This window comes from Podarcis vaucheri (genome assembly GCF_965113315.1).
Source record: "Podarcis vaucheri genome assembly, chromosome: 6".
In the NCBI taxonomy this organism is placed as follows: domain Eukaryota; kingdom Metazoa; phylum Chordata; class Lepidosauria; order Squamata; family Lacertidae; genus Podarcis; species Podarcis vaucheri.
This window is the reverse complement of record NC_138764.1, coordinates 107297562-107318106: the sequence shown is the minus strand read 5'-3', so window position 1 is coordinate 107318106 and position 20545 is coordinate 107297562. Positions and strand designations below refer to the sequence as shown.

Sequence of the window (20545 nt, the reverse complement as noted above, 5' to 3'; positions counted from 1 at the left end):
CACTCCACCCCACAGTTCTTTCTCCTGGAACAAGAGGTCTTCACCTCTCTAGAGACATGGACACACTGCGCATGAAATGGCGCATGGAGCCACATGCTCTGGGCACCTCTTGTAAACCCAGCCCTAGAGGTTTATAAGAGAGACCCCAACCCCTCACTCCACAAAAAGGAGTCACTTGCCCCCATCTCCCAAAAAATTGTATTCAAATTGTTGGTTTGGATTATATTTGGAAGATGTGGATGGAATTAGTTTTCATTCCTGCTTTTGTGCCCTGCCTGGAATCTTCTGACAAAGGCTTGTTAACAAACATTTTAAATGTACCTCAGAGCAATACTCCCAAGGTTCATGGGAGGGAAAGCTGCGCCTGTTGAATCTCTGCCCGCCACAGAGGGAAGAGAAGCAGGAGAATGCAGCGGCAGGTTGTCAAGAGGTCACAAACAGCCTGACCTCTCCCAGCTTTGGCACTCTGGGTTCCCAGCTGCTCTGAGCTGGAGCAAATTTGGGCTGGGCCTCTCCCTCCCCTCAGCTCCTCCTGGGTCTGAAGCAGCCTCCCCATCCCTCCCTGCTGCAGGGGACTGGTGGAGGGCGCCAGTTGGGCAAGGCTGGCCCCTTCCCTCCGCCTGCCTGGGGCTCCTGTGATTAGCATCTCTATTGACAGGATCTCTCAGTACTTAGCAGGGACCGCCCAGCAGTAATCAGCTTAACAGCCCCGATCAATACTGAGCTTGGCCTCCCACCATGAAGGTCCCCTGGGCGCCCGGCTGGCCACCAGGCAAGGCCTCTGGCCAAGGCGGCACAGAGGAGACGCCCGGCTTCCGTTCTGGGGACGCAGCTGTGATCCAGCCAGAGTGAGGGTCTCCCTGGGGGCAGGTCCAGGCCTCCCACAGCTCTGCAAGGAGCACAGAGGGGCCAGAGAGCACCCACCACCCAGCCCCAGGAGGGGACGGGGGCTCCTGTGTTCGAATCCTGCCTGCTGGTTTGGTTGTTATCTACGGACCCTGTGTTTGAAGTATCAGTTACTTGGTTTGGGGGCGCTGCAAAACAACTTCATAACTTTGGCGCAGGATTGGGGGGTTGTAGTTAATTACCCCATAAGGGGCCCCTGGCTGAGAGCAGGATTCTGGGCTAGTTGGCCCATTGGTCCCATCCAGCAGGGCTCGTCTTCTGTTATGTAAAGCCATGCCGGCACTCTGCATATATTCAGAGGCACTCTGTCCTCCCTTCTTGCATCATAGCTCCCAGGACAGATATCAGGGGGCAATGCCTGGTGATCACTGGGGCAGGGAGCTTGTTTGGGGTGGGGAGGGGGCACACGGCCTCTGACCACCTTTCTCTCCCAGCCCTCTTGATCCGATGAGTGGAGCCTGCCCATCACCTGACCCTCTGGGCCAGCAGCTCTGTTTGTGTGGGGAGGCGTCCCTCCAGTACGGATCTGCACCCCCTTCCTCCCCAGGAAGTTGCTCCCTCCCTGGCGCACGTGGCCCTACCTGAGGCTGGCATGGGGGGCACTCGGGTGGGCGGCCCAGGACTTGATTAGGCCACCAGTCCATCTGTCAGGGCCCCCTCCCTTGCCACCGCCCGACACTCTTTCCATCATTTTTACAGATTCATTTTGCAATAATTTAATTCCATCCTCAGCGCCAGGAAGACGGATTGGCCCACGATGGGACTGGGGATTCAGAGCCGGCGTCATAAATTTGCCGCATCTACGCTGCCGCCGCTGCCGCCGCCACGTTCCCCGTGTGAAGTTCGCAGCACCAGGCCTGGGCGAGAGTCTTTAAACAATGAGAGACGGGCCGTAAATCTCCTGGCCAGACTCCCCCCTCCGTGACTGCAAGGCTCTTGCCGCCCTGACGCTGAGCAGGAGAATTTCCTCCCTCCTCCGCCTTGCTCTCCCTGGCAATCCCTCTTCTTCCCCTCCCCTCTCAGCAACAGGAGCCCCCCCCCCCCAGAGTGGCAGCTGCATTTTACCCCAGGCTCAGCGGGGGGGGGGGGGGCACTACCAGGGTCCAGAGGGCAAGAAGGGAACCCTTCCCAGGAGACTGAGGACCAAGGGAAACCACTGAAGGTTTGAGGGAGATGGAAATGAGCAGCCGGATATTTGGGGTGCTGCCTTTGGCCATGATTCTGCCCCCTTTTTCTTGTGCCTGGCTGCTTCCTTTGAATAGTGTGTCTGAAGTGGAGAAAGGGGTCAGCCCCAGGCAGAGACATGGGGCACTAGCAAGCTCACCTCCCTCTAAGCCAGGGGTCAGCAAACCTATTCAGCAGGGGGCCAGTCCACTGTCCCTCAGGCCTTGTGGGGGGCCGGACTATATTTTGGAGGAGAAAAAATAATTAACGAATTCCTGTGCCCCACAAATAACCCAGAGGTGCATTTTTAATAAAAGCACACATTCTACTCATGTAAAAAAACACTGATTCCTGGACCGTCTGCGGGCCGGATTTAGAAGGTGATTGGGCCAGATCCAGCCCCCAGGCCTTAGTTTGCCTACCCATGCTCTAGGCCTTTCCAACAAAAGCCTCCAGAAAAGTCAGGTCCTACCCCACAAATGCCCCTCAGTCCTGAGGCCACCTCTCTCCCTCCCTCCCTGTGCATAAACTGGGTTCCTCTCAGCCCCCCATCCTGCCCAGTGCTCTTTGCCTCTGTCCAGCATCATCCTGACCCCGGAGCACCAAATGGGGCCTTCCTGAACTTTGTTTTGAGTGGGGATTCCTGCACTGCAGGGGGTTGGACTAGATGCCCCTTAGGGACCCCTTCCAATTCTACAATTCTCTGACCCTCCTGCCCCACTAGGCCTTCAGAGGGGGGAGGGCAGAGAGAGCAGCAGGGATTGGCAGCTCCTCGCTGGAAGGTTGGCATGGGGGGGGGTGAGGAGTGGCAAGTCTCCTTGCCCACAGTCTACCTGTCGATGTCTGGATTTGACCTACTTTGCTGCCCTTCAGGAAGTCTCGGTTTCTCTGCCTCCGCATGGGGAAAGTGACTGAGGCTGCGTCCTTTTCCGGGGCTTTTTTGATCCCTTGCATTCGCCTGGGAGGGGCCTGACCTCGCTGGACCTCGCCGGCTTCTTCAAAGGCGGGCAGGGAGGGCATGGCGGCTCCAGCAAGACCCTCTGAACTCGGAGGAGAAGGAGACCAGGCACGCCTCTGCGTTTACCCCCGGAAGAGCAAGGCCGGCTCAGCCAGCTGCTGAAGGACCCAGCACACACAAGCCCCAACCACACAACGCAGAGGGCAAACACAGCGCCCGCAGTCTGCCCGGTGGAGAGGGGGCACAGGGGATTTCCTCACGGGGGGGGGGGAAGAGACCTTCCCCGTCTTGTGGAGGATGTGATACTGGCACAAACGGTGCTCTGAGCTCTCTGCTGCCTCTCCACTCGCAAGCCTCTGGCCACCAGGGGCTGTTTGGCACCTGACTGACAGGCAGTGCCCTTTCGAGCCACGCAGGTGATGGAAACTGGCGCTGCTTCTCCTTCTCGGTGCCAGGCACACGTGCAAGGAAGGAGGCATTTTTCCTGCAGCGCACACAGAATCCAGAGTGGGAGCCTGAGCTGGGGGGGGGTCATGAGGGGCCCAGGAGCAGGAGGGGGGGGGGTTCTCTGTGCCAGTCCCAGATGGATGCAAGAAGGGCCTGCAGGATGAGGCCAGGGATTCCCCCCGCAGTGGCCAAATACCCCTTAGAACCTGGGAATCTTCTCAGGCTGCCTCGGGACATGGAGGCTCCATCACAATTGCAGAAGAACCTGGATCCGGCCAGATGCCCCCCTGGGAAACCAGCAAGCAGGATTCCAGCCCCAGAGCCCCCTCCTCCCCTAGGGTTTTCCAGCATCTGGTATTCAGAATCCTGGCTGCCTCCGACTGGCTAGGAGCCGTCGATAGCCCCCTCCTCCATGAATCTGTCCCTTCTGTCTCGGGTGCTGGCCACCCCATCTCCTGCAGGAGGGAGTTCCACAGTTGAACAATTGCTCCAAGGGCAATGGGCCTCACTTCCAGTCTCCTGAAAGGATTTCTGGCTGCTCTCTTTGCTGGCTGGGGTTGCACGGAATGGAAGCCTGGTATTTTCCTTTCCAAGCTAAGTTTCTTGTCCTCATTGAGGGAAAAAGATGATTATTTCACTAACAGCACAGGGATTTCATAGGGGAGAGATGCTTTAGTTGAGATTCCTGCACTGCCGGGGGTTGGGGTGGATGACAATCGGGGTCCCTTCCAACTACAATTCTGATTCTGCCAGTCATGACAAAGGGGTAAAACTTCCCAAAACCCCAAACAATTCTGTCACAGAAGAGTCTTGCAGACACCACCTTCCAGGAGGCCTGTTCTTCCCAACCTAACAAACGGGTCTTTCGTGGTGTTGCCCCTCCTGCCCTTTGGAACTCCCCTCCCCTTGAATATTAGGCAGGCACCTTCTCTTTTGTCTTTTTGGGGGTCCGCTGAAGACCTTGCTCTTCCAACCAACTTTTGAAGCTGGAATCTTTCCCAGACCTCATCGCTGGTGGAATTGTTTTTGCGATGTTTTGAGGGTGTTCTAGTCGCTCCATCACTTCTTGTTTGCCATCCTGGGCTCCTTTGGGAGAAAAGGGGAGGCATAAAAGAGACAGGAGGGACACGGGTGACGCTATGGTCTAAACCACAGAGCCTAGGACTTGCCGATCAGAAGGTTGGCGGTTTGAATCCCCGTGACGGAGTGAGCTCCCATTGCTCAGTCCCTGCTGCTGCCAACCTAGCAGTTCGGAAGCACATCAAAGTGCAAGTAGATCAATAGGTACCACTCCGGCGGGAAGGTAAATGGCGTTTCCTTGTGCTGCTCTGGTTCTCCAGAAGCGGCTTAGTCCTGCTGGCCACATGATCCGGAAGCTGTATGCTGGCTCCCTCGGCCAATAAAGCGAGATGAGCGCCGCATCCCCAGAGTCATCCGCGACTGGACCTAATGGTCAGGGGTCCCTTTACCTTTACCTAAAAGAGATAGAGCGAAATAAGGGAAGAGCAGATAGGGAGGAGATGTCCTCTCCTGAATGGGATCAAAGAGAAATGCAAACTTCCTCGGTCTCTAGGTGCAGAGCGCCAGTGCTTAGGGCATGAGGTGTTTAGGGACAAGTTGATGGGATGGGAGCATGAAGGGAGAATTTGCACCAGCTCCCCCCCTCCATCCCATGCTCACCCCCCCCAAGGAAAGGAGCTCAGTTCTCTTCCCTCTCCCAGCTGCCACCCAGCCTGTGATTGACAGCTCCGTTGCCCAGCCCCTCCTCCCCTGCAGCTCTCCTCATTAGCATATGCTATTTACTGACAAGTGCAGGCCCTGCCGGCACTGCTGACCCCTGACCCCTCCCGTTCCCATAATTTCATCCGCGTGTCGATATGGCAGAAGTGCTGATTAGTGCAAACGCACACCGCCTGCCCATCGCGCGTCAGCCAGGCTGGCAAGGGGCTGGCCAAGGAGGAGGAGGAGGAGGAGGAAGATGCCAGAATAATTTGTGCAAGGGAGAGAAGAAAGGGGGCAAAAGGGGTGGGGGGGACGCAGGGAGGGAGACGGCTGCCGCATGTGCAGGACAGAGTGGGAAATGGAAGAGCAGATATTCACAGCGCCGGGAGCAGATGGGCTGAGGGAGGGAGGGGGCAGCCGGATTGTGACAGGATCACAAGGGCCCATCAGGCTGCTCCACTTCTCCCGGGGAGCCCGGGGGGCTCCCGCGGTCACCCCAAAGAGTACCAGAGCAGACATTTGCTGGGGGAAAGGCCCATGGCCTGGGTGGGGGATACTTCAGCCATTGCAAGCTGGAAGGTGTTCAGAGGAGGGCAGCCAAGGTGATCAAGGACCAGGAAACCAAACCCTGTGAGGAATGGTTGAAGGATTCAGGTATGTTTAGCCTGGAAAAGAGGGAGTTGAGAGATGATAGGAGAGCCATCACAGACCCTCCAAGTGTTTTCCACGGACAGTCCTGGAGTTACAGAAGCCGTCTTGGTTTCTGGTTTGATCCCACTTTTCCTTAGGAACGTCCCACTTTTCCTTAGGATGTCTCTGTTTTCATCCGAGAAATGTTGGAGGGTATGTCATCTGGAGGGCTGTCACAGGGAAGACGGAGCAAGCTTGCTTTCTCCTGCTTTGCAGGGTAAGACCTGAACTGATGGATTTAAGTGTCAAGGAAGGAGATTCAGGACATCAGGAAGAACTTTCAGGTGGTGAAGGCCTTTCAACAGCAGAATGGACAACCTCAAGAGGATGTGGACTCTCCTTCCTTGGAGGCTGGATGGCCATCTGTCATGGATGCTTAGCTAAGATTCCTGCATTGGATTAGACAACCTTTGGGATCCCTTTGAACTCTGCAATCCTATGATTCTTCTGCATAAACCTAAGGAGAGCTTCCTGGATCAGCCCAATGGCCCTGATAGCCCAGCCTCCTTTCCTCACATCGCCCAAAGGGCTACCTGTAAGCAGGATCCAAGCAAGCGCCCTCTGCCCTCCTGTGGTTTCCAGGAGTTGGTACCCAGTTGCGTTTCTGCCTCCTTCTGTAGAGACAGGGCATAGCCATTTTGCCTGGGGGCCATCGAGGGCCTGCGGAAGGAAAACACCCCAAGTTGTCTCTCCGTGGCACATCTGGTTCGCTATCGTGATGCTTTGCTGGGACTGGAGCACATCAGTCTGATTCCCAAAACGATTCCGATGCGGATTCACAGACGCCTGGGAAGATGGTCAGGAGCAGCAGCCTGGGATTATGTCACCAGAAAATGTTTCTGCTTGATTTGATTGGCACGACAGACGGAACCCCGTGGAAACTGCTAGTCGGCAGCCAGTCTCATTTATTTATTCGTTGAGCGACATTTTGGGAGGCTTGGGAAGTTGCCCCCCCACCCCCCAAGCAGATTTAGATGGAGGCATTTGAAGAGTCCAAATGCAGGAGAGGAAGGAAATTGCTTTTAAATCTACCAGGCACCCAGATTAGCCGCCTTCTGCACTTGCAGAAAAGGTTCCAGGCATAACTGGATGAAGAACCGTCTTAATCGGGCTAATAGCAAAAGATGGGGGGGGGAGTCTTAAGCGAGCAAGGGGGGGCAGGCCAGCAAAGAAGCCCCACAGAATCACAGGCCTGGAGTAGGGGAGGGGAGCTGGGTCTGGCCCAGATTTTTTTTTAAAAGCAAAAAAGGAAAGATGAAGGCAAGCAGCGAGAATTGCCCACGAAGGCCAACATTTTGCAGAGACCACAAGAAAACGGGGCCTCTCCATGGAGTTTATTGGAGCCCCCTCAGCAGCCTGAGATGGAGACTCACAGGAAGCTCCTCAGCAGGGGGCTTAGCAGCAATCCTGCTGGTGCTGCAAGCAGCCAGGGTGGTCCTGAGGGTGCCAGGACCGTAGACCCCCCCCCCCCGCCGCAGGTAGGCGGGAGGGAAGCAGGGCTGCTTCCTGAATCCTCCACCTCTGCTCTTTCGTGACAACTCACCTGTCCCTGAGCAATGGCCCTGGGCTCCCTCTGGAAAGGCCCTTCCTTCCTTCCTTCCTTCCTTCCTTCCTTCCTTCCTTCCTTCCTTCCTTCCTTCGGATGTCTGCAAAAGAGGCTGCCTCGTGTCCTGCCATCGCAGCCAAGGCAAGCGCAGCCCTGCTCCTTTCACAATTTACAGTCAATGGGATCCTGTGGAAAACATGATAGGGAGGTATAATTAGGGAGATGGGGAGCCTGGCCAGAAGAGCAAAGCACCAGCCGCCATCGGGTGGGGGGGTTGGGGGGGGGGTCTGTCACTGACCGTCTGCATGATGGCAGCTCTAAAGCCAGGCCCTTTAGCCATGGAGGAAATCTCACTCCCGGACGAGGGATCTCTCTCGCCTATTTGGATTCCGGCAAAGCATTTGATACAGCACCACCTGGGAAATTACGGCTGGAATTGGAAAGGATGAGCATTTAATGGAGCTCCTGCAAAAGAGGCAACGAGGGACTGGGCAGAGGGAGCCGGGAGCCTGGCCTGGCCAGAGAGGAGGGCTTTGTGAGAACAGGACCTGGGCACAAGACCCCTCTCTCCTCCTGGGGTGTCTGGCAACCCCTGCCTTTGGGAAGGAGGCCCTGAGAAGCCTTGCGCCTCCAGGCCCTCCCCTGGATGAGGCAGGGACCCTGCTCAGCCCCCTCCCTCTCAGGGCTGCTTCTCTTTGACCAGGGGCTGCAGCCAGAGCAGGTGCCAGGCCAGGGCCTCCTCCCTGGCGCATGGGTGCCCTCCAGTGGCCGCCAGCACAATAGGCTCCGTCCTTTGTTCCACCTCCGCCCAGCCAGTTGCACCCCGCTTTTCCTCCAAGCAGCTCAAGGGGGACGGCGTGGGGCTCCTCATGTTATCCTCACAACAGCCCTGCCAGGGAGGCTGGGCTCCCAAGGCCACCCAGGGAGCTTCGTGGCTGAGAGGGGATTTGAAGACTGTCTCTCCCGGGGAGCCGGTGTTGTTGTTGTTGAGTCGTTTAGTTGTGTCCACCTTTTCATGACCCCCTGGACCAGAGCATGCCAGGCCCTCCTGTCTTCCACTGCCTCCCTTATGCTGGTATCTTCAAGAACACTGTCCCACCATCTCGTCCTCTGTCACCTCCTTCTCCTTGTGCCCTCCATCTTTCCCAACATCAGGGTCATTTCCAGGGAGTCTTTTCTTCTCAGGAGGTGGCCAAAGTCTTGGAGCCTCAGCTTCAGGATCTGTCCTTCCAGGGAGCACTCAGGGCTGATTTCCTTAAGGATGGATAGGTTGGATCTTCTTACAGTCCATGGGACTCTCCAGAGTCTCCTCCAGCACCAGAATTCAAAAGCATCAATTCTTCGGTGATCAGCCTTCTTTATGGTCCAGCTCTCACTTCCATACAGCACTACTGGGAAAACCAGAGCTTTGTTGGCAAGGTGATGTCTCTGGGGAGCCGATAGCGACATTCTAACCACGATGCAACGCTGGCTCTCGTCGCCCTCCAGGAACAGTCTTCTGGGAGCAGCAACAAAAAGGCACCCAGGATTTGCTGCCCCCCCTGAACCCAGGACTTTCTCCCCACCAGCAGAGCCACTACCCCCACCAAGTTGCTGCCCCTCTGCCCCTGGCCAGAACCACGTCTTTCCCAGCCACACCACTGTCTTCCCCGCCTGTGGTCCTCTGAAAGGATCTCCTTCAGTGGGCCTGGAGGTGAGCAGCACCCAGGACAGGTGTCAGGAGGAATCATTGGGAAGCCAGGATCCTGCACTGCCAGGGTTGGACTAGATGACCGCTGGGGGTCCCTTCCAGCCTTACAATTCTTTAGCTGCGGTTCTTGCTTCTCAGAGGGATAGGCAAGATGACCTTTGGGGTGCCTTTCAGCTCCACAATCACTTTTGACTTTGAAGCCTTAAATCTCCTAGGTGTGCAATACCTCCAGCACTACCTCTCCCCCAGCGAACCCCCTGCACCCCGCGGTCAGATGATGGTGATGCTCTGCCCAGGGAGGCTCACCTGCCGCCTTCCTTGCATCTCTTTAGGTGCCAGGCGAAAACGTTCCTCTACACAGGGGTGTCAAACTCAAATTTATCAGGGGCCGCACCAGCAGTTAGGTCACCCTCAAAGGGCCGGTTGTATCTATAGGACTCAATATATGCTCAATATAAAAACAAGGGGAGGTTTCCTGAATGCATGTAAAGTGGAGGTTTCCTGTGTAGAACGGCTGGCGCTGCTAGAGGGCAGACGTTCTCTGGCTTGTAGGCTGCCGTGCATGCGCTGAAGAGGCGGCTTTCCTGTGTCAAAAAAAAAGAAGCGAGAATAAAAGGTGAAGGCTGGTGGCGGCTACACGGGCCACATGACGTGGTCTGGCGGGCCGGATTTGGCCCGCGGGCCTTGTGTTTGACACCCGTGCTCTACAACCAGGTCTTTGGCTAAGGAAACAATCTATGGCCTTTTAAGGGGGGGGGTGTTGTTTTTTTGCTTGTGACTATGCTGTTTTGCTGCCAAGGAGTGTGGTGGAGTCTCCTTCTTTGGAGGTCTTCAAGCAGAGGCTTGACAACCATATGTCAGGAGTGAAACACTCTGATGGTGTTTCCTGCTTGGCAGGGGGTTGGACTCGATGGCCCTTGGGGTCTCTTCCGACTCTGATTCTATGATTCTATGTGTATTTTTGCGTTTCTATATTGTAAACCACCCTGTGATCCTTGGATGAAGGGCAGTATGGAATAATACTACTACTAATAATAATACATTTCCGTGAGTCTGGTGCGCGCGCGTCTGTGCGCAGGCGAGGCTTGTGTGCAGCTGGGAATCCCGGCGTCCGAGCAGCTTTGCCATCTTGATCCCCCTTGCCTGCCTGGCTGCTTCGCTCCCTCCTCGAGGCCCGGATTAGAGGCGGCTGTAATTTGCTGATGACAAATATCCCCAGCAGTAAATATTTCTCCCCCACCTCCGCCTTCCTCCAGGCAGATAAGGTGGCAATTCAGTTAGTAACTCTTCAGCGGCCCTAAAAGTCTTTTGTGTCCCGGCAATTATTTACAGATAAACAGAAGAAAGCCAATAAGCAAAGAATGAGCCGCGGCGCCTGCACATGCTATAACTTATGATGCCGGCGATGCTATCGCCTCCGCCGTGAGCAGCAGACGGGGACTCGCGGCAGCCCCGGCCAACAATGGAGCTTTTGTCCCGGCGCAAAGTGGCGAAGGCGAGGCTGCAGCGTCCAGGCGCCTGCAGAGAAAGCCCCTCCTCCCCCCCGCTTGGCAGCCAGGCAGCCAGGCTCACCGCTGCCGCTTCCAACCTGGGCGCCGCTTCCCTGGCCCCCGGCACCCTGCCCGACCCGCCGCGGGGCTTTCCCCTCGCGGGAATGGTGGGCCGCTCCTCTCCTGAAACATCCTGCTCCAAGGGTGCCAGCAGAGCCCATGGGGAGCCAATGGAGAATGGCAACATTGCAAGGGACCCCCAAGGGCCATCTAGTCCAGCCCCTCAGAAGCGCAGGAATTGCAGTTAAATAATCCATCTGACCGCTGCTTTAAAACCTCCAACAAAGGAGAGGTTTCAAGCGTTATAAGAATTCTGAGGCGCCATTAAAAAAATTCCACATTCATTAAGTGCGCAAGGTAATTGCACATTAGTGCATAAAGCACATGCCTGAAGTAGTACAGAGAACAATGCAGCAGCCGTGTGGCGCCCCCCCCTCAACCTCCAGACCCCCTCAAGTCATGCCGCAGCAGGGAGACCTGGACGGAGCACCCCTCTGCAACTCTGGTCTGGCAAGCATCTGTCAAAAAGGTTTATTCTCTATGAGTGAAGACAGGTCTTTGACAATGGATTCTGGAGTCAAGGTATTCACCATTTCAAAAAGATGCCTCAGACAGGCCAGGAAGAGCCATTATCAGGTATTGTCAGGCCTCTTGATTGACAGACTTGTAAATACACAGGAGAAACATGAACTCTGAGCATAATCTGATTTGTGATGTACATGTGGCTTTTTTTGGTGTGGTTTTTCTGCAACAGGAGCAGGCACTATCTGAGGGTTCTAAAATGGTCACACACTTTTGTTCTGGGCTCCCTCCCTCACCTCCTTGCATGGGGGAGGGGTTTAATTATCCCCAACTCCTTCAACAGTTCCTCACAAAGCTTGGTTTCCACACTGTTAGAATCATAGTTGGAAGGAACCCAAAGGTCATCTAGTCCAACCCCCTGCAATGCAGGAATCTGAGCTAAAGCATCCATGACAGATGGCCACCCAAGCTCTGCTTAAAAGCCTCCAAGGAAGGAGAGGCCACCACCTCCCGAGGGAGACCGTTCCACGGCCAAACAGGTCTTACTGTCAGAAAGTTCTTCCTGATGTTTAGCTGGAATCTCCTTTCTTGTAACTTGAAGCCATGGGTTCGAGTCCTGCCCTCCAGAGCAGGAGAAAACAAGCATACTCCATCTTCCATGTGACAGCCCTTAAGATATTTGAAGATGGCTCTCATATCTCCTCTCAGTCTCCTCTAGGCTAAACATATCCAGATCCTTCAACCGTTCCTCATCAGGCTTGGTTTCCAGACCCCTGATCATCTTGGTTGCCCTCCTCTGCACAGCTTCCAGCTTGTCCACATCCTTCTTAGATTCTCCCTTCCCTGCCTCCCGCACTGGCTCCTTCTCCAGCCCTCCATCGCCCCACCTGCCGGCAAACCCCTCCTTAACCCAGAGTAGAGGACAACAATAAACAAAGCGAAACAGAATCAAAAGCAAAGCAAATAAGAAGAAAAAGTAACAGAAAAATAGGAAGGGAATAAAAAAAGAAAGGAAGGCAGATGAATAAAAATAAATAAATAAAAAGGCCTTCTGATTCTCCATCTGTCAGTTGTATATAGAAGAGTTATTCAAAGTATTTGAAATGTTCACTCCAGGCTGGTGTTCATGTTTTCCCAGTCTTCTAGTCTAGGCACCTGAAATTCATTTATTTCTCCTTCCACACAAAAAGTCTAAAAGAGGTTCTCCAATTGCTATTATGGATATAAGTCAACAATAGTCTTCCTCTCCTCCAACAATACTGAGAAACAATAAATCCTTGACCTTTATTCCCTAGAGTCTTTTTGCTGTGCTCATATATTGAGACAATGATCTGTGGTTATTGTATAATCATTAATTCACATCCCGGTTAATTCCAGTTCCAGTTCCTGTTGGTCATGCTTTTCCATTCTGTCTATATCTATCTGTCTGTCTGTCTGTCTGTCTGTCTGTCTGTCTGTCTATCTATCTATCTATCTATCTATCTATCTATCTATCTATCTATCTTTGACTGTCTATCTATCTTTTAGTGGCTTCTGTTTCCTCTTCCTCCTGGGATCTGGAGCCATCATGAATGGAGGTGTGTTTGTGTTTCTGGATGGAGGGTCTGGGCTGACTTTGGCTGCAGAAAGGGCCTGGGATTATTGGGGGGGGGGGGTGTTGCCAGACTTGGGAAGGGGAATACAAAGTTTCAAGTGGCAAAAGACCTACTTTTTTAAAAACAACAGCCATAAAAGGTATTCCGGAACAGGTGCGGGGGGGGGCAGAGTTCCCCCCCCCCCAAGCATCCCTGTCCTGGAGGACCCAGGAAGAGGCCAAGAGGCTGATTTTCATTGTGCTGGATAATTGCTCTGCCCCCCCGCCCCCCCTTTTCCCCTCCAGGCAGCTCTGCTTCTTTTCTTGTTTACCGTAATTACATTCAGAGTTGCATTGTGAGTAATTGCTTTGTGCGGTTAATGGGAGGGAAGGCGATGTGAACAGCTCTCCATGGGGGGATTATCGGGCAGGGAAGTGGGGTGGGGGGCTCCCATCTCTTTGGAGACTGTGCTTAACCGCCCCCGCCCCTGAAAAAAAAATTCTCTTTGCACATCCTAGCGAGAAAGGATGGCTCCGTGGCAGGAGGCCAGAAGGTGGGGAAGGGAGGGACCAGGGGAGACCCCCTCATGAGGCTTCTGTTGTTGTTTAATCGTTTAGTGGTGTCCGTCTCTTCGTGACCCCCTGGACCAGAGCACGCCAGGCCCTCCTGTCTTCCACTGCCTCCCTCATGCTGGTAGCTTTGAGAACATTGTCCCACCATCTCGTCCTCTGTCGTCCCCTTCTCCTTGTGCCCTCCATCTTTCCCAACATCAGGGTCTTTTCCAGGGAGTCCTCTCTTCTCATGAGGTGACCAAAGTACTGGAGCCTCAGTTTCACGATCTGTCCTTCCAGTGAGCACTCAGGGCTGATTTCCTTCAGAATGGAGAGGTTTGATCTTCTTGCAGTCCATGGGACTCTCAAGAGTCTCCTCCAGCACCAGAACTCAAAAGCATCCATTCTTCGGCGATCAGCCTTCTTGATGGTCCAGCTCTAAGGTGCCACAAATAAAATCTTATGCGCACAAGGTAAACATTCATTGGTGCATGAAGCTCAGAGTCTCAAGTCGCACAGAGGCGGCAGGAAACCCCTGAGAGGTTGCCAAGTATCTGTTGAATGGCCAAGCTGATCTGGTCCTTGAGAATGGATTCTGTTGTGGGTGGCGCTGTGGGTTAAACCACAGAGCCTAGGACTTGCCGATCAGAAGGTTGGTGGTTCGAATCCCCATGACGGGGTGAGCTCCCGTTGCTCTGTCCCTGCTCCTGCCCACCTAGCAGTTCGGAAGCATGTCAGTGCAAGTAGATAAATAGGTACTGCTCTGGCGGGAAGGTAAACGGCGCTTGGCGCGCTGCTCTGGTTCGCCAGAAGCGGCTTAGTCCTGCTGGCCACATGACCCAGAAGCTGTACGCCAATAAAGCGAGATGAGCGCCACAACCCCAGAGTCGGCCACGAGTGGACCTAATGGTCAGGGGCCCCTTTACCTTTACGCCTCAGGAAGGGCCCTTATCAGGTATTGACAGGCAACTTGATCAGAGGTGGACTTAGGGGAGAGAGACCACGGCCTCAAACCCCCACAAAGCCTTTGTTGCCAGTCAGTGCAAGCAATATTGAGCGCGATGGACTGGTGGTCTGTCTTGGTCTAAGCTCCACCTCTCTCTATGAGGGCTGGGAAGGTAGAGACCCCCCCAAGGCAGAGAGGGTGAGACTCCTGCCAGGAGCTGCTCCTTCTGCCCCACCCCAGGTCCCATCCCCACCTGCTTCTCAGCCCCCCCCCCCATGCTGAGCCCCCTTTGGCAGCATCTGCCAGAGTCGGCTGGGGAGGTGAGGAAAAGGTGGAGAAGCAGCGGTAGTGGGAGCAAAGCTGGGGATGAGCCATAATTTTTCATCGCTTCCTAATAACAGCCGGACAGAAGTAAGTGACTGGTCCGGTCCTCTCCCTCCGCAAAGATTTATCCAATCACTTTATCCGGTAATTGGTATTCCGGGGAGCAGAGGAGTCTCCGTGCCGCAATCCCCCCTCTATTTGTTTTCTGCCTGCCTTCCCCCTTTCTCGGAATGAGTAATTCTGTCCCTCACAATCCCATTTAAACAGAACATTTGCCGAGTGAATAATTAGTTACATTCAATTAGGTCTGGGCGCTCTCCTGCCTCACTCCGGGGCCAGGCCTGCCTAATGAGATGCCGCTCGCCTGACGTGACGGAGCCGGCGGCCGACAGAGCCCTGGCCTGGCCCCAAGCACTGACCCCCCCAGCTGGACAGGCAGGGCCTTGGCTGGTCAAGGAGTGGCCCCTGCTCTCCCCGGGTGCTGCCCTCCAGCGGGACTGAGCTGCCCTAGATACCAGGGCAGGCAATCCTTTATCAACCTCTATCCTGCCCCACCCCGCTGCAAATTCATCTTTTGTTCTGAATTAAAAGGCTCCAAGCCCTGCAAGCTTCCCTCCCAGGGGAACTCCCCCCCCCCCCGGATCCTGTCCGCGGCCCTTTGCTGAGCCTTCCCAGCTCTCTGAGGTGAGGCAGCCAGAACGGCACTCGGTATTCCAGATGCGGCCGCGCCATAGATCTGCACAACGCCATTCTATCGGCAGTTTTATTTTCATTTCCTAATGATCCCTAGCATGCAGAAATCACAGCTAAGGACATCCCTGACAGATGGCCAGCCAACCTCTCTTTTTAAAAAAGCACCACCTTCTGGGGTCAAAGGGCCCTCTAAAGGTCCTCTAGTCTAACCCCCTGCCATGCAGGTAGCACAGCTCCAGAATCCCTGACAGGTGGCCGTCCAGCTTCTCTTTAACAGCCCCTGGAGGAGGAGAGGCCATCCCATTCCTGGGACTCTTGGCTTCTCTTGGGGGGTATTGTTTTTCTGAGCGGCTCTGAGAACCACAGTGGGAGAGTGGGAAGGGACCCCGATGGTCATCTAGCCCAACCCCTGCAATGCTGGTATTTTGACTGACAGTGGAGAGTCCAGCCCCTTCTCCGTCCCACTGTGGAACAGCTTTCCTTGGAAGAAAACCTCCCAAGGCTTCCCCAAAGTCAGGGGTCCCACTATCTCCTGGATCCCTTGGGTGGCCCTTTTCTGAACCCTTCCCTGCTCTCTGAGGTGAGGCAGCCAGAGCTCTGAGCCCAGCGCGTCCCAGAGGCACCATAGATCTGCATGGCAGCATCACGATATGGGCAGTTTTGTTTCCAAGCCCTTTCCTAATGATCCCTAGCGTGGAATCACAGCTGCTGCAAATGGGTTGGTTTTTCATTTTGCTCTTCTCCAGAATCGGTTTCTGGTCAGTCCCTGCCAGTTCAGACCTCTCAGTGCGTTTGTGAAGCGAGAACTCTCGTTTCCTTTTGCCCCAAGGGGACATCGCTTCATGCTGGCTAACACCAAATCGCTTTTGCTAATTCTGGTGCCCTACGGGCCCCTGGGCCACCAACTCTGGGTTACCAAGATGCCTCCCACTGTGACTTGAAGACTGGCAACATCAGCCCTGCTGTGTGGGAATCCCTTGCGGACGACAGGCAGTCAGGTCTTGCATCCACAGCAGTGACCAGAGGAGGAATGACTGCTGGGAGGAGCACAGAGAGGAGGAACGCCCTGGTTCATCTGCAGCAGCACAGCCAGACGCCTTCCTCTGCCCCAGCTGCAACCCAACCTGTCTCTCCTGCCTCAGTCTCTCCAGCCCCAGCAGCTGCTGCAATGGCTGAGGGAGCTGGGGGTGTTTAGCCTGGAGAAGAGGACCCTGAGAAGAGATAAGACAACCATCTTCAGATATCTCATGGACTCCCTGGGAAGGGGGGGGGACTCTCCTTCCTTGAGCTGTCATTCCTGCAGGGCAGGGGTTGGACTAGATGACCCTTGGGACCCCTTCTCATTCTACGATTCTGTGATGACAAATGCTGAATCTAATATTCAGTGCTATGATTTTGCTCTTCTTTACTCTGCTGAGCCCCATAAGTGGTGCAGTCCTCTCTCCAGCCCCATAGGGTTCTGCCTGGGGCCAGAGAGTCCCTGAGACAGGCCCATTTCTCTGGCAGCCAGGAGGGACGGACTCCCCCTCGCCCCTTGCCAGGGCAGGCCTTCCTCCGAGGGACGTGATGCCAGCGTCGCTGGCCCCGAGGCGAGGGGGGAGGCCCAGGCACCAGCTGCAGATGGACCTGAGTGTTTCTGGTGGGTGGGGGAGAGGACTGCAAACACGGGAGGTTTGCAGATCCTCCAGGAAGGAGCCTGGCAGATGCCAGTTTCCAAGAGGACCCTCAGCGAGACGGGCGGGCGCTCGGCTTAAGCAAACAGGGAGATGAGCAGCTGCAGCAGAATTGACAATGCCAGGAAGCGCAGAGGCTGCCTTGGAGGGGAGGAAATAAAAATGCAGGGCTGCAGAGCCCCTCACACTCGATTCCCCGCCTCCCTCTCCTCTGCTGCCTGCCGTCTCCAGCAAGGACCCCCAATTCCCAGGCCTGGCACTGCCCCAAACAGACGGGCACGGCTTATTTTGAGGTGGCTTAGAACAGACACCCGCATATTGTCAAAACACTGACGGCGCTGAGGGGTTGGTGGGTGTGGAGCAGTTTGCAAAACAGACCCATTCCTGCCTTGTGGGTCTGCTGGCCTTGCCTGCGTCCCGTTTGCTTTCTTTGGGGAAGCTGGCTCAGTCCAACTCACAGAACTGTAGGGTCTCCCAGTCCAGCCCAAGCAATGCAGGGATCCCAGCTGTCCCTGTCAACACACCTGGAACCCTGAAGGTTGGAGGGGGTCTAGCTTTGGTGAGGTCCCTCGAGTGGGAGGCAGGCAGGGAAGGAGGGTCACTAAGGAATGACCACCCCCCAGGCAGGCAGTGTGGGAGACCCATGATGGCCCCCCACCCCTCATTTGCCTGCCCTCATCTCCAACCTAGGTGCCGTTTTATCGTGTTACGGAGCCGTGCAAGTGGCAGGGAGTTCCCAAGGCTAGCCAAATTCAGAGAGAGGGCCATCAATGGCTACTAGGCATGCTGGCTCTGCTCTGCCCTCCAGAGTCAGGAGGCAGTGATGCTTCTGAATGCCAGCTGCTGGAAACCGCAGGAGGGGAGAGTTGCTTTTGCGCTCGGATCCTGCCTGCGGGTTTTCCATCATGGGCACCTGGTGGGCTTGGCCCCGTGAGAGGAGGCTGCTGGGTGCTGGAGCAGGAGGTGGGTCTCCTTGGCCAGGGGCTGCTCCCCTCTTGTCCCTTCCCTGCAAGATCTGCTCCCTGGTGCCCGCCCCCCCCCGTCTGTCTCAAGACTGTCCATTCTGTAGCTGCCCTTTCCGTTTTCTCCCCGTCCCTTTGGGGCAGGCAGGGAGCAACGTCAAGGAGGGCCCAGAATATGGAGATTCCTAAACATCAGGAGGAACTTTCTGACAGTACAATACGATATGATACAATAATTTTTATTGCCATTGTCCCATACAGAACAACAAAATTGAAAAAAATCTACACCAGACATTCAAAAACCAACAAGCCTGCTTTCCCAGCTATCCCAACCTGGCTAGCCCCCTAAAAACTCTGATACCCCATAATTAAGTACAATATACTCCCATAGAGATTACCTTACACTGCGTTTGAAACCAAAATCGCATTTGGGTAGAAACTTTTTTTCAGGCGGCTAGTCCTAGTCTTTCTAACCCTGGACCAAAATAAAAAAAAATTCCTTCCAGTAGCACCTTAAAGACCAACTAAGTTAGTTCTTGGTATGAGCTTTTCGAAGTGTGCATGCACACGAAAGCTCATACCAAGAACTAACTTAGTTGGTCTTTAAGGTGCTACTGGAAGGAATTTTTTTTTATTTTGACTATGGCAGACCAACACGGCTACCTATCTGTAACTGTAACCCTGGACCTTCTTCCAGAAGGCAGAAGCTGAAAGAGATCATTTCCGGGGTGCGCACTATCCTGCGCTATCTCTGCCGCTTTCTTATGGCACCTGGAAGTGTAGATTTGATCCAAGGTGGGAAGAGGGCACCCAATTATTCTTTCCACAGTCTTTACCACCCTGGACAGCCTTGTTTTTTTCCTGACTGTGCAGCTCCCAAACCACACGCACAGACCGTAAGTTGATACACTCTCCACAGTACAATGGTAAAATGCCATCAACAGGTCCTTTGAGAGATTGTTTTTCCAGAGGGGGTTGGACTGGATGACTCTTAGGAGCTCCTTAGGAGCTCTGACCCACATCAAGTTCTTCCTGGTGTTTCATCGGAATCTCCTTTCTTGCCATTTGAATGGGTTGGTTCTGGTCTTCCCCTCTGGAGCAACAGAAAACAAGCTGGCTCCATCTTCCAAGTGATGGCCCTTGAGATACTGGAAGATGGCTCTCATATCTCCTCTCAGCCTCTTCTGAGCCAGGCTAAACATACCCAGCTCTCTCCATAGTTCCGCACAAGGCTTGGTTTCCAGACTTCTAATCATCTTGGTCGCCCTCTTCTGCACTCCTTCCAAATTGCCAGTATCCTCCTTAAACAGTGGTACCCAGAATGGGGGGGCAGGGGGCGGGCAGAGGGTGACCAAAGCAGAACAGAGTGGTACCATGACTTCCTTCGATCTGAACATTAGACTTTTGTCAAAGCAACGAAAGGGCCTCAGTTTTAATCTTTGTGGTATATAATGGAAATGATCTTTCCACACAGAACAGTGACCTGCATCTGTATGAAACACCCCCGTGTGGGCCTAGCCCCAGAGGGGGCTGCTTGCATCTGGGGCAGGCCCCTTGGAGGGCGGGGGGGGGCCTGTTTTTCTGCTTCCAAGCTGAGAAGAAGAAGGGAGCCTTCACAGGCTGGCCAGTGGCTTGCAAGAGGATAATTATTGTTTAAATACCAGCTTTTTTGTCACCATGCAAGGAGGGATAATGGCACATAATTGTCCCTATTGTCAGGGCAACAGAGAGGAAGGACTGGGAGGGGCAAGGGGGGGTGCCAAGGTGACAGTCTGGAGGCAGCAAATGCGTTGGCCAGTCTGGCAGGTGGGCGGCTGGGCAGAAGGACAGGAAGATGGGTTGGGGGAGAGGAAGGCAAAGGAAGCAAGAGCCAGCAGAGCCCCGCCCCACTTGACCCAGAGGATCAAGGGGGAAAGGAGATGGGCTGGAGGGGACTCACTGAAGGCATCAGGGGCAGCAGAGCCATAGAGCCCCCCCCAAGGGCCCTCTAGCCCACCCCCTGCAATGCAGAAATCACAGCAGGGGGCAGGGGGGAGGGTCAAGAGAAAGAGGATGCAACTGCCCTCTCTCAACCCAAGGTGGGGGCTCTGGACACAGGGGTCTGCAGAGAAAAGAAGCTCTAAGGGGCCTCCCCAGGAGCCCAGCCTATGGGGCCACGTTTGGCCTTTGTGCGGGGGGGGGGGCACTGCACTCCCCAGAGAGAGCAAAGGCCAAGGGGGGCTCAGCTTTGCCTGCACAGCTGGAGGCAGTGATGCTTCTGAATCCCAGGGGCTGGAAACTGCGGGGGGGGGGGTGCTGGCTGAGGCGATCCCTTGGCCTGATCCAGTAAGCTCTTCCTTTCTCCTTCAAAGGGGAGATGATGATGATGATGACGATGATGATAATTTATTTATACCCCGCCCATCTGGCTGGGTTTCCCCCGCCACTCTGGGCAACTTCCAACTAAATATTAAAATACAGTGGTCTGTTAAACATTAAAAGCTTCCCTAAACAGGGCTGCCTTCAGGTGTCTTCTAAAAGTCTGGTAGTTGTTCTTCTCTTTGACATCTGGTGGGAGGGCGTTCCACAGGGCAGGCGCCACTACCGAGAAGGCCCTCTGCCTGGTTCCCTGTAACTTGGCTTCTCGC

The 20545-nt window shown here is 54.7% G+C and overlaps 1 protein-coding gene across 1 annotated transcript in view; it reads right to left on the bottom strand.

Annotated features, from left to right (window-relative positions):
• The window catches only part of SNRPB (small nuclear ribonucleoprotein polypeptides B and B1), a 260152-nt gene extending 245350 nt beyond the window's left edge, over positions 1 to 14802 (bottom strand). Inside the window, exon 1 of the mRNA XM_082226494.1 lies at positions 14795 to 14802. The gene's annotated coding sequence lies outside the window, so the exon portion shown is untranslated. The remainder of the gene's footprint in view (positions 1 to 14794) is intronic.
• Positions 14803 to 20545: the final 5743 nt, after the last annotated feature.